This window comes from Coturnix japonica, chromosome 1 (assembly GCF_054131305.1).
Source record: "Coturnix japonica strain WE chromosome 1, WE-NBRP24, whole genome shotgun sequence".
Classification (NCBI taxonomy): domain Eukaryota; kingdom Metazoa; phylum Chordata; class Aves; order Galliformes; family Phasianidae; genus Coturnix; species Coturnix japonica.
Genome location: NC_140663.1, coordinates 45,609,476 through 45,629,073, shown reverse-complemented (window position 1 = coordinate 45,629,073; position 19,598 = coordinate 45,609,476). Strand labels below are relative to the sequence as shown.

General features: G+C 40.7%; 1 protein-coding gene across 1 annotated transcript in view; it reads left to right on the top strand.

Moving 5' to 3' along the window:
- Window positions 1–4,340: 4,340 nt before the first annotated feature.
- Window positions 4,341–19,598, top strand: part of GRAP2 (GRB2 related adaptor protein 2) — a 38,106-nt gene continuing 22,848 nt past the window's right edge. Inside the window, exon 1 of the mRNA XM_032444708.2 lies at window positions 4,341–4,479. The gene's annotated coding sequence lies outside the window, so the exon portion shown is untranslated. The remainder of the gene's footprint in view (window positions 4,480–19,598) is intronic.

The window sequence follows — 19,598 nt, the reverse complement described above, 5'->3', positions numbered from 1 at the left end:
TGTGGAATACTGATAGTAAAATTACAAAATTATTAAACCATGACACCACAGCTTCAGGTGACTTTTACGGAGTTACTGTACTTAGCATTTCGATCACACCTCCAACAAGATCCAAATGTAAATGTCAGATTCAGTGAAAGTTACATTGCACCAAAAGTACAATATCTGCAGCTGGGGGGAAGGGAAGGAAATGCTTCTTGTCAATCTGCAGCGTCCCTTCTGTCTAAGGAATAGCTGATGGGATCTAAACAGGAGCAGAGAGGTGACAGAATTAAACCAGAAGATTCCATTTGTCTATGAATTGCTCTGCTAAACTGTAACAACAGTGTTTCTAGACTGATCACTTGGGTCTGTCAGCTTTCACAGCTGGTATGCTCAGAAGGAGGTGCAATTTAGTCAATGCTGTAATAGCATAAAAGGGGAATGCAGCTTCCAAATGATTTAAATGATGCTTGTGAATTGTCATTTTACAGCTTTATGAGATGTTCCTGTTTCCCTCCTTTCCTTTTATTAGTTCACATCAGGCTGGGTAGATTTCTGTGCTATTCCCAGCTGAGTCACCAGAGAGGGGCCCGCCTTCATCATGGATCAATTTGTTTTCAAACCCTGAAAAACACTCAGCCTCAAAAAGGGAGACAATCTCTAATGTGCTCTATGAGAACACAAGGTAAAAAATACTAAAATTCATAATAAATGTTTGTTTTCTGTCACATCCCCCTTCCCCTCTCCCTGCTTACCAGTGTGCTTTTGCCTGCTAGCTACCATAGCCCAGACTGAGGGATATTTTGATGCAAGGATAGGCATGAATTTCAAGCAAAAGATCAAAATGGTACCTTTTTAATGTTTTAAAGAATACAGCTAATTAACCTTTTTATCAAACTACACACATCTTTAAGTGACTTAGATGGGAAATATATTGGTTTAATTAAGATTTCACGGGGAGAGACAGTTGCAAACACTTGGAACTGAGAGAAAGTGGGATCTTTATGAGGAGAGTGCTGTATGTTTTACAACTCCCCATGCCTCTTTGTTGTTTGCACTTCAAATGGAGCCCATTTTTATCTGCCTCTCCCACTGAGAGAAACTGAATTTGTCATGTGTTTCAATGAAGCTATTAAAAACTTCAATCGCGAGACTCCTCTTTTGCTTTTGTATATTTCTCTCTCTTCCTCTGTCAGAGTTGCACTGTGACATCGTTTATATGGCAGCATGCTTTGATGTTGGGTTCTTGTTTTTGTTTTTGTGTTTATGAGTTGATTAGATAATCCTGCTGCAATCATAACTTGCTTGGATGGAAAACTTATTACCGTGTTCTTCTTATCTGGGTCCCCACTCAGTTTGATTTTTGTACACATAGGATTTTGATGAGATGCGTTCTCAGCAAGCAAGGCATGCCATGCTTCTTTCTGTTTCTTTGTTTTTAGGAAATGATGAAAAGTTCAAGAGTGACAGCTTGAAGTTCTGTATGCATACAAAAAGGACAATATGAATAATGTCAGCATGCACTTCCTCTTCCCTTCAGGAGCTACAGAATATTTTAGACATGTAAAAAGAGTGTACTGCTATGACCTGACATTACAGTACAAGTATTTGAGGGGCAAAACCACTGCACTTCTATATTGACAGATGACATAATATTAATGCTGAGATATATTTATCTATCTAGTACTCTAAGACACTAAGGGGGTGGGATGTGCTTGAGATAAAAATATGCCAATACTGTTGAATCATACCAAAAACAAGTCATTAACTTAAAAGACCTTCCTCTGACAAAAACAACAACAGCAAAACTGAAACATAAAATACGGCAGATTTTCTTACTTAAATCATATTTGAATTGAGCCATTCTGACTATAAAGGCTTGAAGCCTGGATACAACCCTGAACTAATTTCCTGCCTTTTGCTTTTGTTTGTCAGTTAATGCAGATCATGTCATATAAATGAAGCTGAACACTGTTTAGGTCTTAGTGTTAGCAAACAAGAGATCATGATTTGATTCTTGCATTCTGTGCCTCTGTCCTTGAGCCAACTGAGTGCCTTGTGCTACAGTACTGCATGTATAACTGATTTTTGGTAATACTGAAAACAACATGCATGTTGAAATGCTTGCAAGACTGAGGTTTTTAGCATAAAATAATCATTAAAAAGAGCAAAAGAGTAATCTACTAGAAATTCACAAAACAGCTTAATCCTTCTCTGTAATTTTGGAGAGCAGAAGATATTATTCTGATATCACAGAATCACAGAATGATTGGGTTGGAAAGGACCTCAAAGCCCACCCAGTCTCACCCCGTGCTGTGGGCAGGGCTGCCACCCCCCAGCTCAGGCTGCCCAGGGCCCCATCCAACCTGGCTGTGAACCTCCAGGGATGGGGCACCCACAGCTCTCTGGGCAGCTGTGCCAGTGCCTCACCACCCTCTGAGTAAAGAATTTTTTCCAACCTCTACTCTAAATTTCTCTTCTTTTAGTTTAAAGCCATTCTTCCTTGTCCTATTGCTATCAGACTACTTAAAAAGTTGGTCCTCCTCCTGCAAAATATTATCAATAATGTGGTCAATAGCTTCTTACCCATTTCTAGTTGTAACATCTGTTCTGTGCTGAGAGACATACATTCAACCTGACCAACCTGGCTGCTTGTTCTTCAAAACCAATGCTAACAAGGAGTTGCAACATTTTCTGTTTCTGCATTTGAGCACAGAGGATGGAAAAAGCACCAAGCTCTGAACTATGCTCAATGAAACAGAAACGCATCCAAATCCTCAGTCGGTTACAAAATTGAGAAAAGTGGCTTCAGGAAACCAGGGACTGTTAATATCCCTGACTCGAGAACCTGATAATTTATAAATCTATTTCAGCTCCAGACAATGGTCAATTCCTTGCTAACAACTTGCAAAGCAAAATTAACCTTTTAGGCTATGTTTTCAAGTGGCCTCTGAGTGATGACTTCAGGGAGACATTTCTCTTGATGTTGAGTCCTTTTTACTTCCCCATGAAATGCCCGGTGCCATGTGCTGCAGGCACAGCTCTTTGGGCCAGGGCTATGTTTCTTAAGGGAGCTCCTACTCTCTGGTAAAGACCGTTTTTCTAGTCACCAACTTCTCTTCCTCCACAGGCCTGCAGGCCCCTGCTGGCAGGAGTGGGGATGAAAAGGAAAAAAGGGGTTCTTCTGAAGAGAAACCTTAATTGTGATCTTTTCCCCTTGTATTTACATCATCCACAACTACTTCAGCATCTTAAAGAGCCATGGCACAGATGGTATCCCAGCAAATCTTCATTGCTGGATGTAGATGGCTTTTGCTTTCTCCAGGCTGCCATCCTCCCTTGGTGCCCTCCTGCTGGTGTCTGAACTGGTGCAATGATTCTAAAAGTAAAACAATGTTTGCGTGTTCTTTTGGGAATCAGATTTTCACATCTCTTCTCTCACAGCTCAAAGACAGCTGCTTAGTTGATATAATCACAGAGGCTGCTGAAACCTTGGATGCTTTCTTAAATTATTTCTCTGATGGCCTGTGCCTAAACTGCTTGAGGTGATCCTTATGTGTGCTTGTGTTTTCTTACAGAGATACAACACATCTTCTCACGTGTCATGGAATCACGTGAGTTGAAAGGGATCCTTAGAGGCCATCTAGCCCAACTCCTCTGCAACACACAGGGACACCCACAGCTCAGTCAGGGTGCTCAGAGTCCCTCCAGCCTGACCTTGGATGTCTCCAGGGACGTAGTATCCACCACCTCTCTGGGCAGCCTGTGCCAGCGTCTCACAGCCCTTAACAGTAAAACTTTTTCCTCATATCCTATCTAAATCTCCCCCTTTCAATTTGAAACCATTGTTACTTATCCTATTGCAACAGACCCTGCTAAACTGTGAGCACACTGTATATGTGCAACCATGGACTCTTTCACATCAGAGAATGTATACAGCAGAAGTGCCCCTGAAGTTCAGACAAAGATGGTGCATGACCACCAATCACCCCATGTTAGAAAAGAGGGCATCTTTCAGGACATGCTTCTGCAGACCACTACTTGCATACAAGAGACAGGTATTTTCCAGACAGATGCATCAGACACCCAAATGTTGAGCAAGATATGGAGTGCCCCAGTGCTTGAAATGCAGCTGGAGCAGAGAACAGTTGTAGCATTCTCAGAAACTGTTCTCAAGCATCTGTCACCGTGAGAGTAGAAGAATAAAACCGCACAAAACTGAGCCCCACACCCATCTCTGTAAGCAGCCGTGCCTGTGAGTTCCTGCATGGTTTGTGGTTTACACACTGCTGGCTTGATTGGCTGTGCTTGGCAAGGGAAAGGCAAAGATGCCATGGTGAAGCCCTTTTGTCCCACATGGCTCCACGGGCTTTGGCCAATGCTGAGCACTGGTGCTGAAGGCAGGAGGCAAGTTGGTTACTGCGTTATAAAACTCCCCGTCACTTTATCTCAGCACAGATCCTGAAACAGCAGAGTGCAACCACCAGCCCTACAAAGGTACAGATCTACTCTGCTTCTTTTGCTGTACATTTTAAGCGTAGTATTGTGTAAATATTTTCTGTACGGTTTAACAAGGAAGGTCTTAGCTGCAAGGCTCGGGACATAGTAATTTTTCATTCATGCTGCCACCGCATCAAGTTAATCTGCTTGTCTGCGGGGGATCAGGAATGTGCTCAGAAGTGGGGTAGTTATGGGAAGAAAATAATGGGGACTTCTTTTTTCCTCTCTCTTTTTTTCCTCTACCAGAAGCACCAAGTAAAGAGACATCCAGATTTCCCAGAAACATTAAGGTTCCTCTGAGACAGATCAGGCTATTGAGTCTCCAAAACACCCAGTGTGATCACACTGACTGGGGCAAGATGCCTAGGAAAAAATAATGCTTTGGCAGCTGTAGATCTGGCATCACCAACCCTATTTGGTGGATGTTGGGAAATGTGCTGGGGTCTCTAGGGGCAAGGCCTGAATGTGATTTCTCCTTAATTGCTTTGTAACATTCTTATAAAGCTTTTCAGTACACTGTAAGTGCAATATGCAGAATTGGTACCCGACATTTCTTTAGGATAGAGCACTATACAGCTCCATGGCAAGGGCTGTGTATGCTTCACAATTGTTTGTGTTTGTGGAGAAAGCTCATCCTTGCAGCTAACTTAGGATTAAAAGGACATCAGTCTCCAAGAGATTATTTAGTACTGCCTGCTTGTACAAAATTTTCTTAGAAAAGATAATAATTTTTCTCTGTCACATATTTGTCTGGAGAAGAAACGTTTTTTTATTGATCGAGTTTCTAGTATATGGGCATGGCAGGAATAGTTGGGTTTTGGGTTGAGAATCCCTGAAAATCCCTGAAAAGCTGCTCACTGGTCCTGTTTTGGCATGGAAGAGTCGAGCTGATCCAGCTACCAACAGGAGTCCTCCACTTGGAAGGAGAGAGGGTTCCATCTTCAGTTTTCGCTCCCGGGTCTCTGAATATGACATAAACCCAAGCTATGATGTGATGGTGAAATGAGTGGAGGAAAGATGTGGAGAAAACACAAAAGGAAAAAAATAAAGCTATTTGTATCTCATGGAGGCATTTTCTCTTACTTTTCTATCTCGTGATATTTATTTCTGTTTTTTTTTCTTGAATCCAAATTCAGAGATCCCATAGATGAGAGTTTAAATGCAAAAAAGCCCTATGCATCATTCCCATATGTGTATAGGAAGCAAAGTAACCTGGAGATGGGTAGATAGGCAATGCAAAACATAATTTGGCTTAGTTGTGCTGTCTGGATTTTGAAGTTAGCTTCACCTCTACCATTGCTCTGCTCACAGATCTTCCAAAATTGTTAAGAGTGTTGTACCTTCCAGGGCTGAACAAAAATTGGCTTATTCAGGAGACAGAAGTTTTTACAACCCCTGGAATACTCAGCTGTCGGTCCTGATATCGTGTGTTCTTACATTGGTTTTCAGAAGGTATAGTGTGTCTGGACATCTGTCTGGTTTTTGTAAGCTATAGCTATTACTCTAGTAAAAGACATCATTTCTCCTTCCAAACCTCGTCTTTCTTTATCTAGTCAAACTATTTCTTTTTTTTTTTCCCCCACTTCTTACCTTCCACTCTTGCAACTGTTTGCCAGTGCCTTCCATTTTTTTGCTGATTTGAGAGCAACAGGAGTGAGAAGTAATATCCTCTGTATGATGTTATACTTCGCCTTCCCCATCAATTTCCAGCCTGACAGCAGCTCTCTGTGGCCACCAGCAATATCTGAAAGTTTGGCAGGCAAGAGGTTGCTGTTAAGCCACAGGTCTGAAACCACTGCTGTAGGCAGTCTCTTATGGTTTGTTTTTACTGCCTGACATAATGAAAATGTTCTTCACTCCCTTCGTTATGCTTCTTCCCTTAACAGTAAAATACTTGAAATTCTCCTCTTAGCGGAGCTGTTAGTTATATGCCATAAAATACTCTCTCTGCCAAGTTTAGTCTCTGATATAAGTAGTCAGAAGGGCCCAACCACTGTAGCTGAGAAAATGCCGTATGTTTCACCATGAAGTACTCTTATCAACACTTGATACCCCTTTGTTTCATTTCAGTTCCTTTAGTTTTTTGGCTCGTTTCAGTTCCTTTAGTTTTTACAGTATAATAAGGCCTTGTCTTCATCTACCTTTTTCTCTCTCTCCAGAGTCTGGTTTTTGTTTAAGAGGAAGGTAACCATACTGTCCTCTTGCAGTTCCTCAAAATGCTATACTGCATATGATGGCTGTCACGCACTTGACTTGAGGCTTAGGGCTGGCTGCAAGCCAGATTCCTGTCAGCACGAACAGCATCCACAAATTCTATGATATATTTCAAAAATCTTTATTTTGCAGCTCCCTCAAGGGAAAATTTCTACTGCTTGCAGCTCAGTTTTCCACCATTCTTCATACTTTGAGGCAGCAGAAAATGAAGTATGTTACCAACAAGGGTTTTATGGCAGTAACTTTGCTTTTCGTGTATAAACTTTTTGACTTAATGTCTTCACACATTTTTTATTGAAGGGAATTTTGCCCATTTGCCCTTAAGATGGGTCAGTGTGAGCACTCTCAATTTATAGTTATAATAATATACATGTGCACATGTATAAATGTAGTGCCGCTGAGATGACAGAAGCCCTGAAAGCCATGCTAGCTTAATTAATTTGTCAATGTGCAAAAATGGGCAGGTCTTCCCAGAATTGAGCTTTATGGTTGTCAGTGCCCTAACCCATTTAAATATCTTCAGTACAGCTACCCTGCATTTCATAGGTCTCTCCAATAGTATGGAGAGATGACAGGACTTGCCTGGAGATGCTCATCAAATGTTTAGCTGAGATGAGTTTGGAAAACACATTCTTGATCTTGTTTCTTACTCTCTAGACAAAGCTGCTTTACTGCTGCAGGTTGTAGTGTTGACTGCATTTTAAATATGTTTTCAAATAAGTGCTTTTTTGAAAAGAGAGTGGAAAAAGAGAAACTTGCCCAAACATGAGAAAATTTGGTAGTGGTAATAGAATCATAGAATCGTAGAATCACAAGGTTGAAAGGATCCTACAAGATCATCTAGTCCAACCATCCTCCCATTATCATTGCCACCACAAACTACTAAACCATATCTTGTAGCTCCTCATCCAGACACCATTAGCAGGTACCTTCGTGTTTTGAAGCGCATACCAGTTCCTGTGATAGAACCTTGTATTTGTTTTTACTTTACTCAAATGTTTTTGAAGTCTGGCCACTGTTGTGCCGCAGATATCGTTCTTCCCCAGCTGGGTCATCTGGATGAGAAGAAAGGCATCTTTTCTTCTTTGGGCTTTAGCCCAGAATGCTGTCTCTGAAGCTGAGTTGTTGTAAATACTGTTGCTAGAACAGTTCCAGATAGATGAGAATGAAAAATGTGATCTTGAAAAGACCTGAGCTCTTCCTCTTACTTACATTTTTTAAATTGCACTGCTGATTAGAGAACCATACTAAGGTACCATTTAAATAACACCTAAGCAGGGGAGAGTAACCTTTGAGGAATAAGCTTGCTAGAAATGGGCACATTATGCTAGCACTGAGTTCACAGGTCAGTACTGCAAAATATTATGAGATGAAAGAAAATGACTGGAATGCCTAAATGAACAGTATCCACTCATACATGATTAAATCCTTTTTTCCCCCTCTTTTGGAGTTCCAAGATCCATCTTTGCTCCCTTTCCCTGAGCCTATAACCTTTTTACATGCAGCTTTATCTTTTCAGAGCAGCGTACGGTTATAATTACATGCCATTCTTTTCCCTGAGGCACTGTATGCCTTGTGTTCTCCAGACTTCTCTTTTTAGTTCCCCGATATTTTATTTTATTGTCTCATCATGACAAATTCACCAGTAACCCTTAGAGTAAAATCTTCAACCTTCAGAGCTCTGACATCTCTTTTATTTTATTTTATTTTAAAAAAAATATCCAGCTATGCAAGTATCAACATCATGTTTCCAGGTCACAGCCCTTCCAAGCTCCAGCTGAATTCCAGCATAAGAAGCACACTCCTTAACCTTGCAATCAAAGCAGGGATTATCTTAGGATGTAGACAAACTTCTACAACTGTCTCAGTGCATGAATGTGGCCCACTCATTGCTTTTCATGCACAAGTGTGTAGCATCTAAGGATAAGATACTGGAGACATTCTACCTGACTGTTTGTATATGGGATTGGCTGTATTGGACCAGACATCTATCGCATGCCGTACACTGCCCAAACAATGGTCAAAACCTAATGATTCAGCAAAAGGTTACCCAACCCTCTGCTGGGTCTCTACACGTGGGTGGAACAAATACTGTCTGACAAAATCTTTAGTTCACAGTTTGAAGTTTCAAGTTGTATGTTTGCTATGCTAGCATACAAACAATGCCTTTGTGGAACCTGAATGTGTTTGGCTCTTCCTTTTTTCAGAATCCTAATGGTGTAAAAAGTCTCTGAGATTAAATCCATCAAATGAAAACAAAAATTCTTCTGATTTTCTCTGTTGTAAAGAAGAACTGGATCTAGTCTTAAAGTATTTTCCTGTTCTTAACAGAAAGAAAATCACAACTCATTGAAGTCATTAAATTCTTTGAGATTCTTAGTAGAAAGAGGATGAATAGAATTGTAATATTACAGTGCTGAGGATTATATAGACATTGTCATAATCACCACATTACCTCCAGCAGGGGCTGTGTAAGGCAGCTGCATCCTTTGCCGACTGATTTGACAAAGCATATATTGCTATCTCCTGTATCCCAAGTAATTACATCTGTACAACATGCCTAATGGTTTAATGCTGTCTTCTCCTTTTACTGTAATGATCTCATGCAATAATCAAAGCATCTGAACATTTGTGATGTCAGGTTAGCGTTAAATGATGTTAAGGATAACATTTTTTCTCTCCCACGATGACACGACAAGGCAGTTCTCAGAGGGGCTGATCCATCTGTGTGCAGTTAGGAGATTCATCACTCAAAGCAGCACCTGCTTCCCTCTGTTTACAGAAGAACTGCAGCAAAGTGTCCCTCCTGGTGGGAAGTGAAAGGGCCATTCTAGCTGTGGGCTTTTCAGGTATCTTCACATGTTCTTCATAGCATCCTCTGAAGGCAAAAATTAAACGTGGGTTGTTTTTGTTTTTTTTTTAAGAGGGAAATTTTTATGAGGTAAAAAAAAAAAAAAAAAAAAAAAAAAGACACCAATCTTGGAAAAACCTTCAGGTGTTGTCAGTGCAAGATCCTTGTGATCTTTGAGTGTGATGAGGATCTGGATTAATCCACTACCATGACTGCAGAAACAAACAAACAAAAGGTCAAACCCAAAGCATCAATTTTCTTAATGGATCTATATTTTAAACTAATCTGACTTTGTAATTTAGTTAATAAATATGCTTGTAAATTGTCAGAAAATTCATTTCGTGCTCTTATAGTTACTGCTGTGAGTCTTCATGAAAATCATGCCTCTTATATGTAAAAAAACCACTAATAACAAATGTCACTGAATCATTATTTTAAATGTAAGACTCAGCTCAGCTGTAAGGACACAGACATGACATAAGCTATACTAATTGATTTTCTTTTGGTTTTGTTTTGATTTTTCAATACTCTTCTGATTTGTGTCCCTCTGCTGTTGAGGTCACTGTGGGAAACAGTGGAAGCAGCCACAGGATGATGCTTGTGGAGATCATCTATTTGTTAATAACTGCAGCTCCAGAATGGGTTTAGAAATACTTTCTTAACTTTCTAGACCTTCTGGGGGTCAGCTCCTTAAGCACCCTGAGCTCTCTTATTAATCAGTTATTTTACAACAAGCTTCTTGCTGACTTTCAGACACTTTTGACACCAGATCCAATGCACTGACTGAGCTTATGTCTCCATTGCAAAAAATACATTCGTTCCTTGCTAATCAAGTGGTTTTCTCCAGATCCGATCCTCAGGGTGGAATTTCAGGGATGAGAAGGCAAAGGGGATCTTATGGCAGGGTGTCTGGTTATGGTCAGTGCAATATACCTTCTGGGAATCAACCTGTAACAGTTACATCAAGGTAATAATTGCAGGGAGTTATATGTAATAGCTGTCCTCATTAAAAATTAATAAATAGTTAAAAATCAATTTTTTAAATGAAGGTGAAGTCAAAAAAGTCATAGCAGAAGAAAGGTTTCAGCAAGCTCTCAGTCTAAAGCGAAAGGTAAATCAGGAGTAGAGGGAAGGAAAGGTGAAGGACTTGTTTGAAAGCAGTATTCCTTTGGTGTTTTATCAGAGTAGTGGTTTGGGTACAGCTCTTTGTGTGGCCCCTAGAACTCCAGAATAAGAATTTTTTTTTTTTTTTTTTCTGGTTTGATTTTTATCTCTTCGGTAATACCATAAAGTTTCTCATGCATGTTTTTGCCTGTATTATTACTAAACCATTCTAGTAAATAATCAGGGGATGATTTTGAGAATGGGATGCCTTTCTTCCCCACAACCAGCTAAAGGGTTTTACCATTCTTTGTATGCAACAGCTTAGAGGGGCAGTGGGAATGCTAGCACAACTGTATCTACTGTTTTCAGTCTTCCAAGCACCTGGTGATTTCATCTGGTAATTAAAGAAGATTTTGAAGGAAACCCTCTGCACTTCAGGAGATGGTGTTATTGATTCAGTGGAGCCCTTTTCTTTGAGTCGATACTGAATGATATTCCCCAGAATGTTATTTGTATGAGACCCCAAACCTCAGCTTGATTACTCATGGTCATCAATTATCCTGAGGTTAATTGCATAAGCCTGAAGGTTTTCGCCCTGATAGCCCAGGCAGATTTCAGTTTGCCTTCTGCATATCAGACATCTTGATTTTAATTGGGCAGTTGTTGCTCCTGCTCCCAACCTGCTGTGTGCTGCTGAAAAGCACTGGAGGATGAATTTCATTGTTAGCTGAAGAGATAGATACAGAAGCAGAGAATGTGGCTGCTAAACCAGAGGTATCCTCCAGGGTAAATCTGGGGTCAGAGGACACAGTTGACATGGTTTGATATTCAGGCTTACTAACTCAACCACCCCATTCCAGAAGTATCTAGGGAAGTATGATCCTCAGTCAGGCTGCAGCAAGAAAAGAGATCTTAATAGGGTTGCTTAATTAAGCAACCGGGTAGTTCTAGTAAGAGAAACCAAAGGAGAAGCTGTAATCTTTTAAAACCAGCCAAGGAGAAACGGCAGCAGTGTGTGGCCCCTACACCCTGCCCAGCACCATCTCAGCTCTCTCCAATGGAATCAATCAGGTAACAAAAATACAAGTTAAGTCTGAATTTAATTCCTGGGTTGTGAAATTCAGTGGGAATCTCTTGGGGATGAACAGCAGTTATTTTCTTAATGAATTACTACTGTTTTGAACAATTTTTGATTGAAATGGTTAGCTCTGCTTTTCTGCGATGCATTTAGCTGTTGAGAAAGATGTGCTTTTGAAATGTTGTTGTTCTGTTCAATCTCAACAAGCCTGGTACGACATTTCCTAAGGGGAGGGTCTGAGCATCTACTTCTTTCATTGAACAACTGCAGAAATAAGCAAAGTCCAGTTGGTTGCAGACCAGGAGACAATAGGCCAATACTTAGCTACTGCTTTTGGAGTATCTGGAGATTTGTTTCTGTTATGAAGAAAAAATAATCACTATTTTAGTTTTTGACAAGCTGCAAGCTAGAAAGCAAAGCTCGTTTTCAGAACTAAAGTGACAGCATACTGTAATTAAATATAGCGAGATATGAAGCAGTAATGAAACTGATAGTTATAGTTTTGTTAAATCTGACAACAGGTGAAACAGATATGAGAAGAAACTGGTACAGAACAGAAAGTGGAAATGCAGTGAAGAGAGAGCTTGTTTTTTCATATGGTAGCAGAAGCGCTGTGTTGCAAGTATTTTCAATGGTATTCAGTTTGGATAAAGTTCAACCTGCTCTTCAAGTAAGCAGTCATGCTAATTGCTTTTCTGAGGCATTAAATCCTGTAGAAGTTCATGGACCATACTTACGTCTCATGATGAGTGATTCTCAGCATTGGTAGTTTCCCAGTGCAGAGCCCTTACTACACTCGTACGGTTCCTATACTTTGCAGCTCTTGAAGCTGTATTCTGCAGACTTGTAAAGGTATGGTGAGGAGGAGCACCTTTCTTAAGCTGTAAGGTTCATCACATAGACTCTCTTTCAGTGTCTTGCCTGGCAATTTTAACCAAGTTATTTTCCATTTTGGAATTTCCTTATTTTATTTTACCTCTTTATCAGGATTCTATCTGCAAACAATGATTTTATTTATTTATTTATTTATTTATTTATTTTTAATTGTACAGTGGGGATATAGACCATTCAAAATTCAGGAAATAATAACTGTAAATCTAGCTTCACTTTACTGCATGTTTTGACAACGTGCATCTGTATAGTTAGAGCCCAGCACTGAAATCAATATCACCTTTTTAATTATTATTTTCTCATAGTCTTTTAAGGTGATTGATGGTGAAATGAGAACTCAAATCGTTTAATGAAGATCTTGTATCTAAATGATTTTCAGTACGCCTTTGACCAGATGCACAGGTGCATAATTTCTATTACTGCCTGCATAAGATTTGTAATCCACTAGAGCAATCATTGTAGAAATGCTGAGTTATCCTCACCACATGTAATTTCAAAGTTAGTGCTGCCATATGTGAGGGCTTGGTGTGGATGATCTCCACAGATCCACTTTAACGCAACTGTTCATAGAATCATAGAATGGCCTGGGTTGGAAGGGACCTCAAGGATCATCAAGCTCAGACCCCCCTATCGTATGCAGGGCTGCCAACCTCCATGTCTAATACTAGACCATGTAGACTTATAGATGACACTAAATATTCCACTAGAGCTTGAGATAATGGAAAGCTACTTGGAAACTGGGTTCAAATGGGAAAGTTGCACTTGGGTGGTGTACAGTGTGTTCATGCTAAATATTGGTCAAGACAAATACTGTTGAATATTTCTAACCCACTGGTTTTTGTTGACTTGCCCCATATAGTAGAATACCATTTGTGAAAGCTTTTTGCTCCAAGCAGTTTGCATTACGGACAGGGAAGACAATCCAGTAGATAGGGAAAAGAGATGTAACATAGAAACACAAGGAACAATGCAAAAGACTGGCAATATCACATCAATTCCCTAATATCCTTTCAGTGAGGTAATTCTCATGACAAAGCTGCCATCAGCGCAGTGTATTCAGGAGGATAATTGTAGGAACAACTGTGCATGGTGTTTTATTGTATTATTGAAGAATTAAGATGTTGTCCTCTCCCTCATAAACCATAGCAAAATGTTGAAAAGCTGGCTTCTTAAAATGTGCACACAACTGTTTCTCAGCTGAAGAGCAAGGACAAGGTAAAACAGTTGTGCTCTCTCATTTAAGTGTGCTGGTGCAACCAGAGGTAGGTCTCAGAAGTGTGAGAACCGGTTTGTAGCTGCTATGGATCATGCTGTGCTTCTGTCCTGATTACCTGTGAGTTCCTTTGTGTGGAGCCTCCCTTCAATTCATCGCCACTCCCAATGGCTTTTGGACCTATATGTACCTCAATAAGTGTTCTTTGGGCTGGACTTGCTAATAGAATTGGGTTTTCTCTTCTCTACAAAAGCCAATATGAGCATAGTATGTAGGTTGGAACTGCAGTCGTACGTCTTCAGTTGTTACCTAAAGAAATAAGAAAATACATTTTCGTAAACTTTTTGAATCAGAATTGCATGCACTTTATTTAATAGGACAGAAACTGCATAGGCTATGCCCAGCGTTTAGGTTTTCAGAAATGTGAGACTTAATATGAATACAAATATGAATACAAATGTCATGTATGTACAATTTGCTTCCATTAAAGCAATTTCACTTAGAGATTTAAGCACTGCCAGTCAGTGGTTTGTATGCAAACTGTGGCTTTGAGCAAGAATGACTGAGTCTGAGAGCCAGTGTCCGGCCTACAGTCGCTTACCAAGGTTAATTGAGTGCAGTATCAATAACGTACAGAATAGACATGCAGGGGAGGGGTGGCCTGCAGTGTATTTAGTAGTTATAAAGTCTTAATAATTTAAAGGTTAACATAACTTGGACTTTAAAAATAATGATAATAATAATAATGCAGGTTTTGGTAAAATGCCCTTTACCCATGTGACATGCTGCAAGTCTTGCTTTAGTTGCAATCACATTGTCATCTCTATGCAAAACCAAACCTCACTGTTTATTGGCTTGAGGTGAGAGTGCTCTCCTTGCCCCACCTTTTACCTTTTCCATCATTAGCTACTGTATAGGCCTGCTTCTAAATCCACAGCCAGGTTCTCTATCTTCAGTCTCCTTGAGAGTTGCCCGTTGAGTAGCCTCATGAAGAATCTTTTATACTCACCTCCATCACCTTCAGAAAATATCTTCTGTGCAGTATTTTGTTAGGATCTTCATAATGATCACTTTCTACTTCTTCTTAAATTGGAGCTAAGAAAATATTTGTCCAGAATTTCAAACCCAAGAGATTGAACTGAGGTTGCTAAATACACAGTGGGAGTTGTAAGCAGTAAGATGCTGAAACTTCTATCTGGAATGATAACAAGGAGTGCTTATATTAATATTAATATAATTATTATATTATATAATTATAATTATTATATTAATCAGTGAGGCCTGATTGTGCTTTACAAAGTTGCTATATAGTCTTTCCTTCCATGAAAATCTTTAAATGATTTGAATGCTACTGCTAATGTTTGAGAAATGCCTAAATTCCAGCTTGAGCTGATACCTATGCATGGCTGCTCCTTGTCACCGACATGCTCATGCAACACGTGCCTGCCTTCCAAGTGTATGTGGACCAGTGGATTCAGAGTTGCTCGGATCTGTATTTGTTCAGGAAAACACAACACACACATCACCTGAAATATGCTTGTGGGACCTCTGCTCCTCCATTCAGGCGTACTGCAAATAAACATCTTTCATTTATAATCAGATCCCTGGAGACACAAATGCTCAAACAGACTTCTGCTTGGATGTGTTCAGGCTTGTGTGCAGAGTGCCTGCTCGCGTCCAAGTGTAGGAAAGGCAGCTCACAGCCTGCTGTCTTCACTCCAACATGCATGTAAGCCCATTTGCTCACACGCACAGAACCATTAAGGTTGGAGAAGACCTCTAATATCACCTGGTCCAACTGCCAGCCTATTCCCGCTATGCCCACTGACCACATCCTTCAGTGCCACATCCATGTAGCTCTGGAACACCTTCCACCCTTTTCTCGAGCACCTCAATACATTCTTGAACACATGCAGTCTGCTGTGTGCTGTAGCAAGTAATTTAAATCTTTCTTCCCATTCTGCTCAAAATGCAAATGTGGATAGCACATCAAGATTAGAAGTAAATGTAGCAGAATGACTTCAGTCAACCTCAAATGTCGGATGACTCATTCACACCCTTTGCGCAGTGTTCCCCATTCACCACATGCGATCTACTGAGCAGTCTGGCAGCTGCATGGCTCCCCACCACAGAGCAGCAGCAATCACTTGTTCACTGGAGGAGTAGGGTAGTAACTGTTTCACGGAGTGTGCAGGGGCCGTGCAGTGAATCCCCACTGGCCTCATTGCTGTAGGAGCGGGAAATGTAGAATGTCAGTCCTGATCTACCTATAGGAACATGGAACATAGGATGATGAGAACCTATTTGAATCTGGTAGAACTCATATTTGGATTAACAAACAAGTTTCTTCTACTTGAGAGTAAAAATGTCTGATGCATTAAATCATTCAGAAACCTCTGCTGCACTTTAATTTCAAAGGTATCATAATCCAAGTGAACAAAAAAAAAAAAAAATGCATAGACAAGCATGAAATATGTTCTGCACTTCTCCTTAAAATGATACGATTTCTGTGCAGAGATAAACCCCAGGAGTAGTAACAAGCTGACATTCGCATTTGCCTTATAATCAGAAGAAAAATTGGATTGACTGTTGGAGTTGCATCTTTAAATGTACAAATTATTGTAATTGATTGCTTTTAAAACCCTTTCAAAAGCATTCCCAGGCGAAGATGCACATGGGCTGACTTTAATTTATAGACAGGCTGTTTTGTAGCACTTAGGCCTTGTAAAAGAGGTGCTGTCTTTAAATGGAAGTTGAGCCGTGAAGATCCATTAAGTGGAAAAAACACAGCTAATGCAGCATTGAGACTCAGGATGTAAATATGCAGTAGTGACATTATGCAATGAACATACCATGGGAGTATTAATTGTACCACGTGGCTGATACCTCTCACAGCATTTCAATTTCTTCATCCTTACTTAAATGTGAAACTTTTAATAGAAAGTTTATCAGCTCTTTTTTTCAGAACAAATGTGGCTATGGACTGAAAGATAAGAGGGCTCTTGGAACCCAATGATCAGATTTCCAGTGTTGGTTTTATAGATTATCATAGACAAATGCATGTTCAACCCAATAACATATTCCATTATTTGTTTTGTTTAAGCACGAGAAGAGAAGCATGTATATAAAAAAAGGTGAAATTTTATATAGAAAACAACTTGCACAGACATGTTCCTTTTTGTACAAACATAGACCTATGGCTAAAGGGACAAAGGGATGCTACTTTTTCATACTGATTTAACTTCCATTCTGCTTTTGTGCCAAACACCATTAGCATACAGTGTAATTTTAGCAGTAGTGTTGCAAATTCTGCACAATTGTCCATGCTGCCAGGAGGACTCTTAAAAAAAACACACACACACACACAGCCTCGTTCTCTCACTCTTCTTCCATCCCATTTTACACAAAATTCCATCAGCTGGCATGAGCAGAGAAACATGCAGCAGCTGATTGGAAATGTGATTCTATTTACCCAATGCTATTGCTAGCAGATTTTCATACTGTTTTGTTCTCATATCCCACTGAAATGGGATATCACACCTAATATTAGAGTAAGAACTGTTTTTACCAGATTGGATTAATGTCTCTATGCAAGGAAATCTCTATGTTGCACTGTGCTCAAGAAGAAAGACCTGATGGCCTTCTGTTGTGTCCTTCATCACTTCTGAGTAGAGCAGAGTTTGTTGTTTGTTGCGGAAATGATTCGAAGACATAGGGTGAACTGAATCCTATCTTGGCATTTACAGACTTGTTTTCTGCATTTCCATTTTATGTTGTGAAATGTTTGATCCAAAAGGATATACACATCAGTGTGCACTCGTATGCAAGAGTATTAGAGAGATGAGCTCTTATCTGAAGTACAAGAGCTCAGACTTACAGAGCTATGATTGAATGCTGCCATGTATTTTGGAAATCTCCCTCTGACTGTCAGTGCTGGAGCTAATTAATCTTAAGTATTCTTTACCCATAGTTAGATACTCAAATGCAAGGAAAGCACCTCTGAATATCTGAGTTGACGTGTAGGTGGTTTTACTATCCGTGGGGGCTGGTTGGTTTTAATCTGCACTCATAGTGGCAGATTCTTGATTTTGTTCTTATTCTTTTGCTCTGGGAACATCTTTTGGAAAGTCCTTCCTGATGGAAAACGTGTCTGAAATGCAGCATCACTCCTCATCCTGGTCTCTTGTATGATCTATTTGAGCAATCTGACTGTTGGCATGTGGTGCTTTGCAGACCTCTGACACCATCAACAGTAGGACAGTGTGTGCCCCGGTGGCGCAGTGGTAGGAATGCCGTGTTGCAACACCGGAGACCCTCGGTTCGAATCCCCCCTGTGGCGCAAGTGGTAGAAGTGCCGCTCTGCTACACAGAGGCTCGAATCCTGGGGGTTGGACTCGATGATCTCTGAGGTCTCTTCCAACCCGCACGAGACTATGAGACTATGAGACAGTGAGAGCTTCTTCTGAGATGAAGCAGCCTGTAGCCAACTTGTAGCTTCTCGCAGGATGGTTCCCTGGAGCTGCTCACAGCTGGTGCAAATCAGAGCAGCTTTGACAGTACTTGTAATTACCCCAAAGGCCAGTTTTCTGATGAGTAGCCTCAGAACTTCACAGAGCCCAAGCATGGTCTGATGCCTTCTTGATCCCTCTCCATTACATCCTTTTAATAAGAATAGAATTTCATGGAAGGTAAAGATCAAAGTGGAATACACAAAAGCAGATGTCCATACACATGTGGCCTGCAGAACAAATTCAGAAGTGTGTTTGCTTGCACATGTTGTGATCTGTATGCATTAATTCTGGGGGGTGTCAGTTGACAGTCAGCTAAACACATGCCAGCAGCGTGCCCAGGTGGCCAGGAGGGCCAAAGGCATCCTGGCTTATATCAGCAATAGTGCATCCAGCAGAAGCAGAGAGGTGACTGGATGTAGTTGAGGCTGAACATCAAGTGCTCTGTTCAGTTGGGACCCCTCACTACCAGAAAGACATGGTGGCCCTGGAGCATGTCCATAGAAGGGTAGTGGAGCTGTGAGGAGTCTGGAGCATAAGTGTGATGGGGAGCGGCTGAGGGAACTGGGGTTGGTCAGTTTGGGAAGAGGATGCTCAGGGAAGACCTCATCACTCTCTACAGCAACCTGAAAGGAGGCCATGGTGAGGTGGGGGTCAGCCTCTGCTCCCAGGTAACAGCAATAGAGGGAATGGCCTCAAGTTGCACCAGGGGAGGTTCAGGATATTAAGAAAATTTTCTTTTCAGAAGGAGTGGTGCTGCAGTGGCACAGGCTGCCCAGGGAGGTGGTGCAGTCATCGTCCCTGGAGATGTTCCAGATCTGTATGTATGTGGCACTAAGGGATGTGGTCAGTGGGCATGGTGGGGATGGGCTGATGGCTGGACTAGCTGATCTTAGAGATCTTTTCCAACCTTAACAATTCTACATCATCCTGCAGTGCACCTCCAATGTTAGTGTAAAGACAGTAAACACACCACATAAAACTACTGATTTATTGATACATGGTAGTCTTAAATTCTCCACAAAATGTAAGCTCTACCTGTACCCAAAAGCAGATCCCTCACATGCATATGCACACAGCAGGAGCGTGATTGTCATTCTGATAACCACCCTTTTGCAGTAAAATGCGTATCAACCAGTACCAACGCTTACCCAGAAAAGATGAGAAAAATTGAGAGGCAGTTAGCTAGATAAGGTATGAGGGGGGTTGAAAAAAAAAAAAAAATAGCAGAGGAGGAAGTGACTACATTTTTCATAC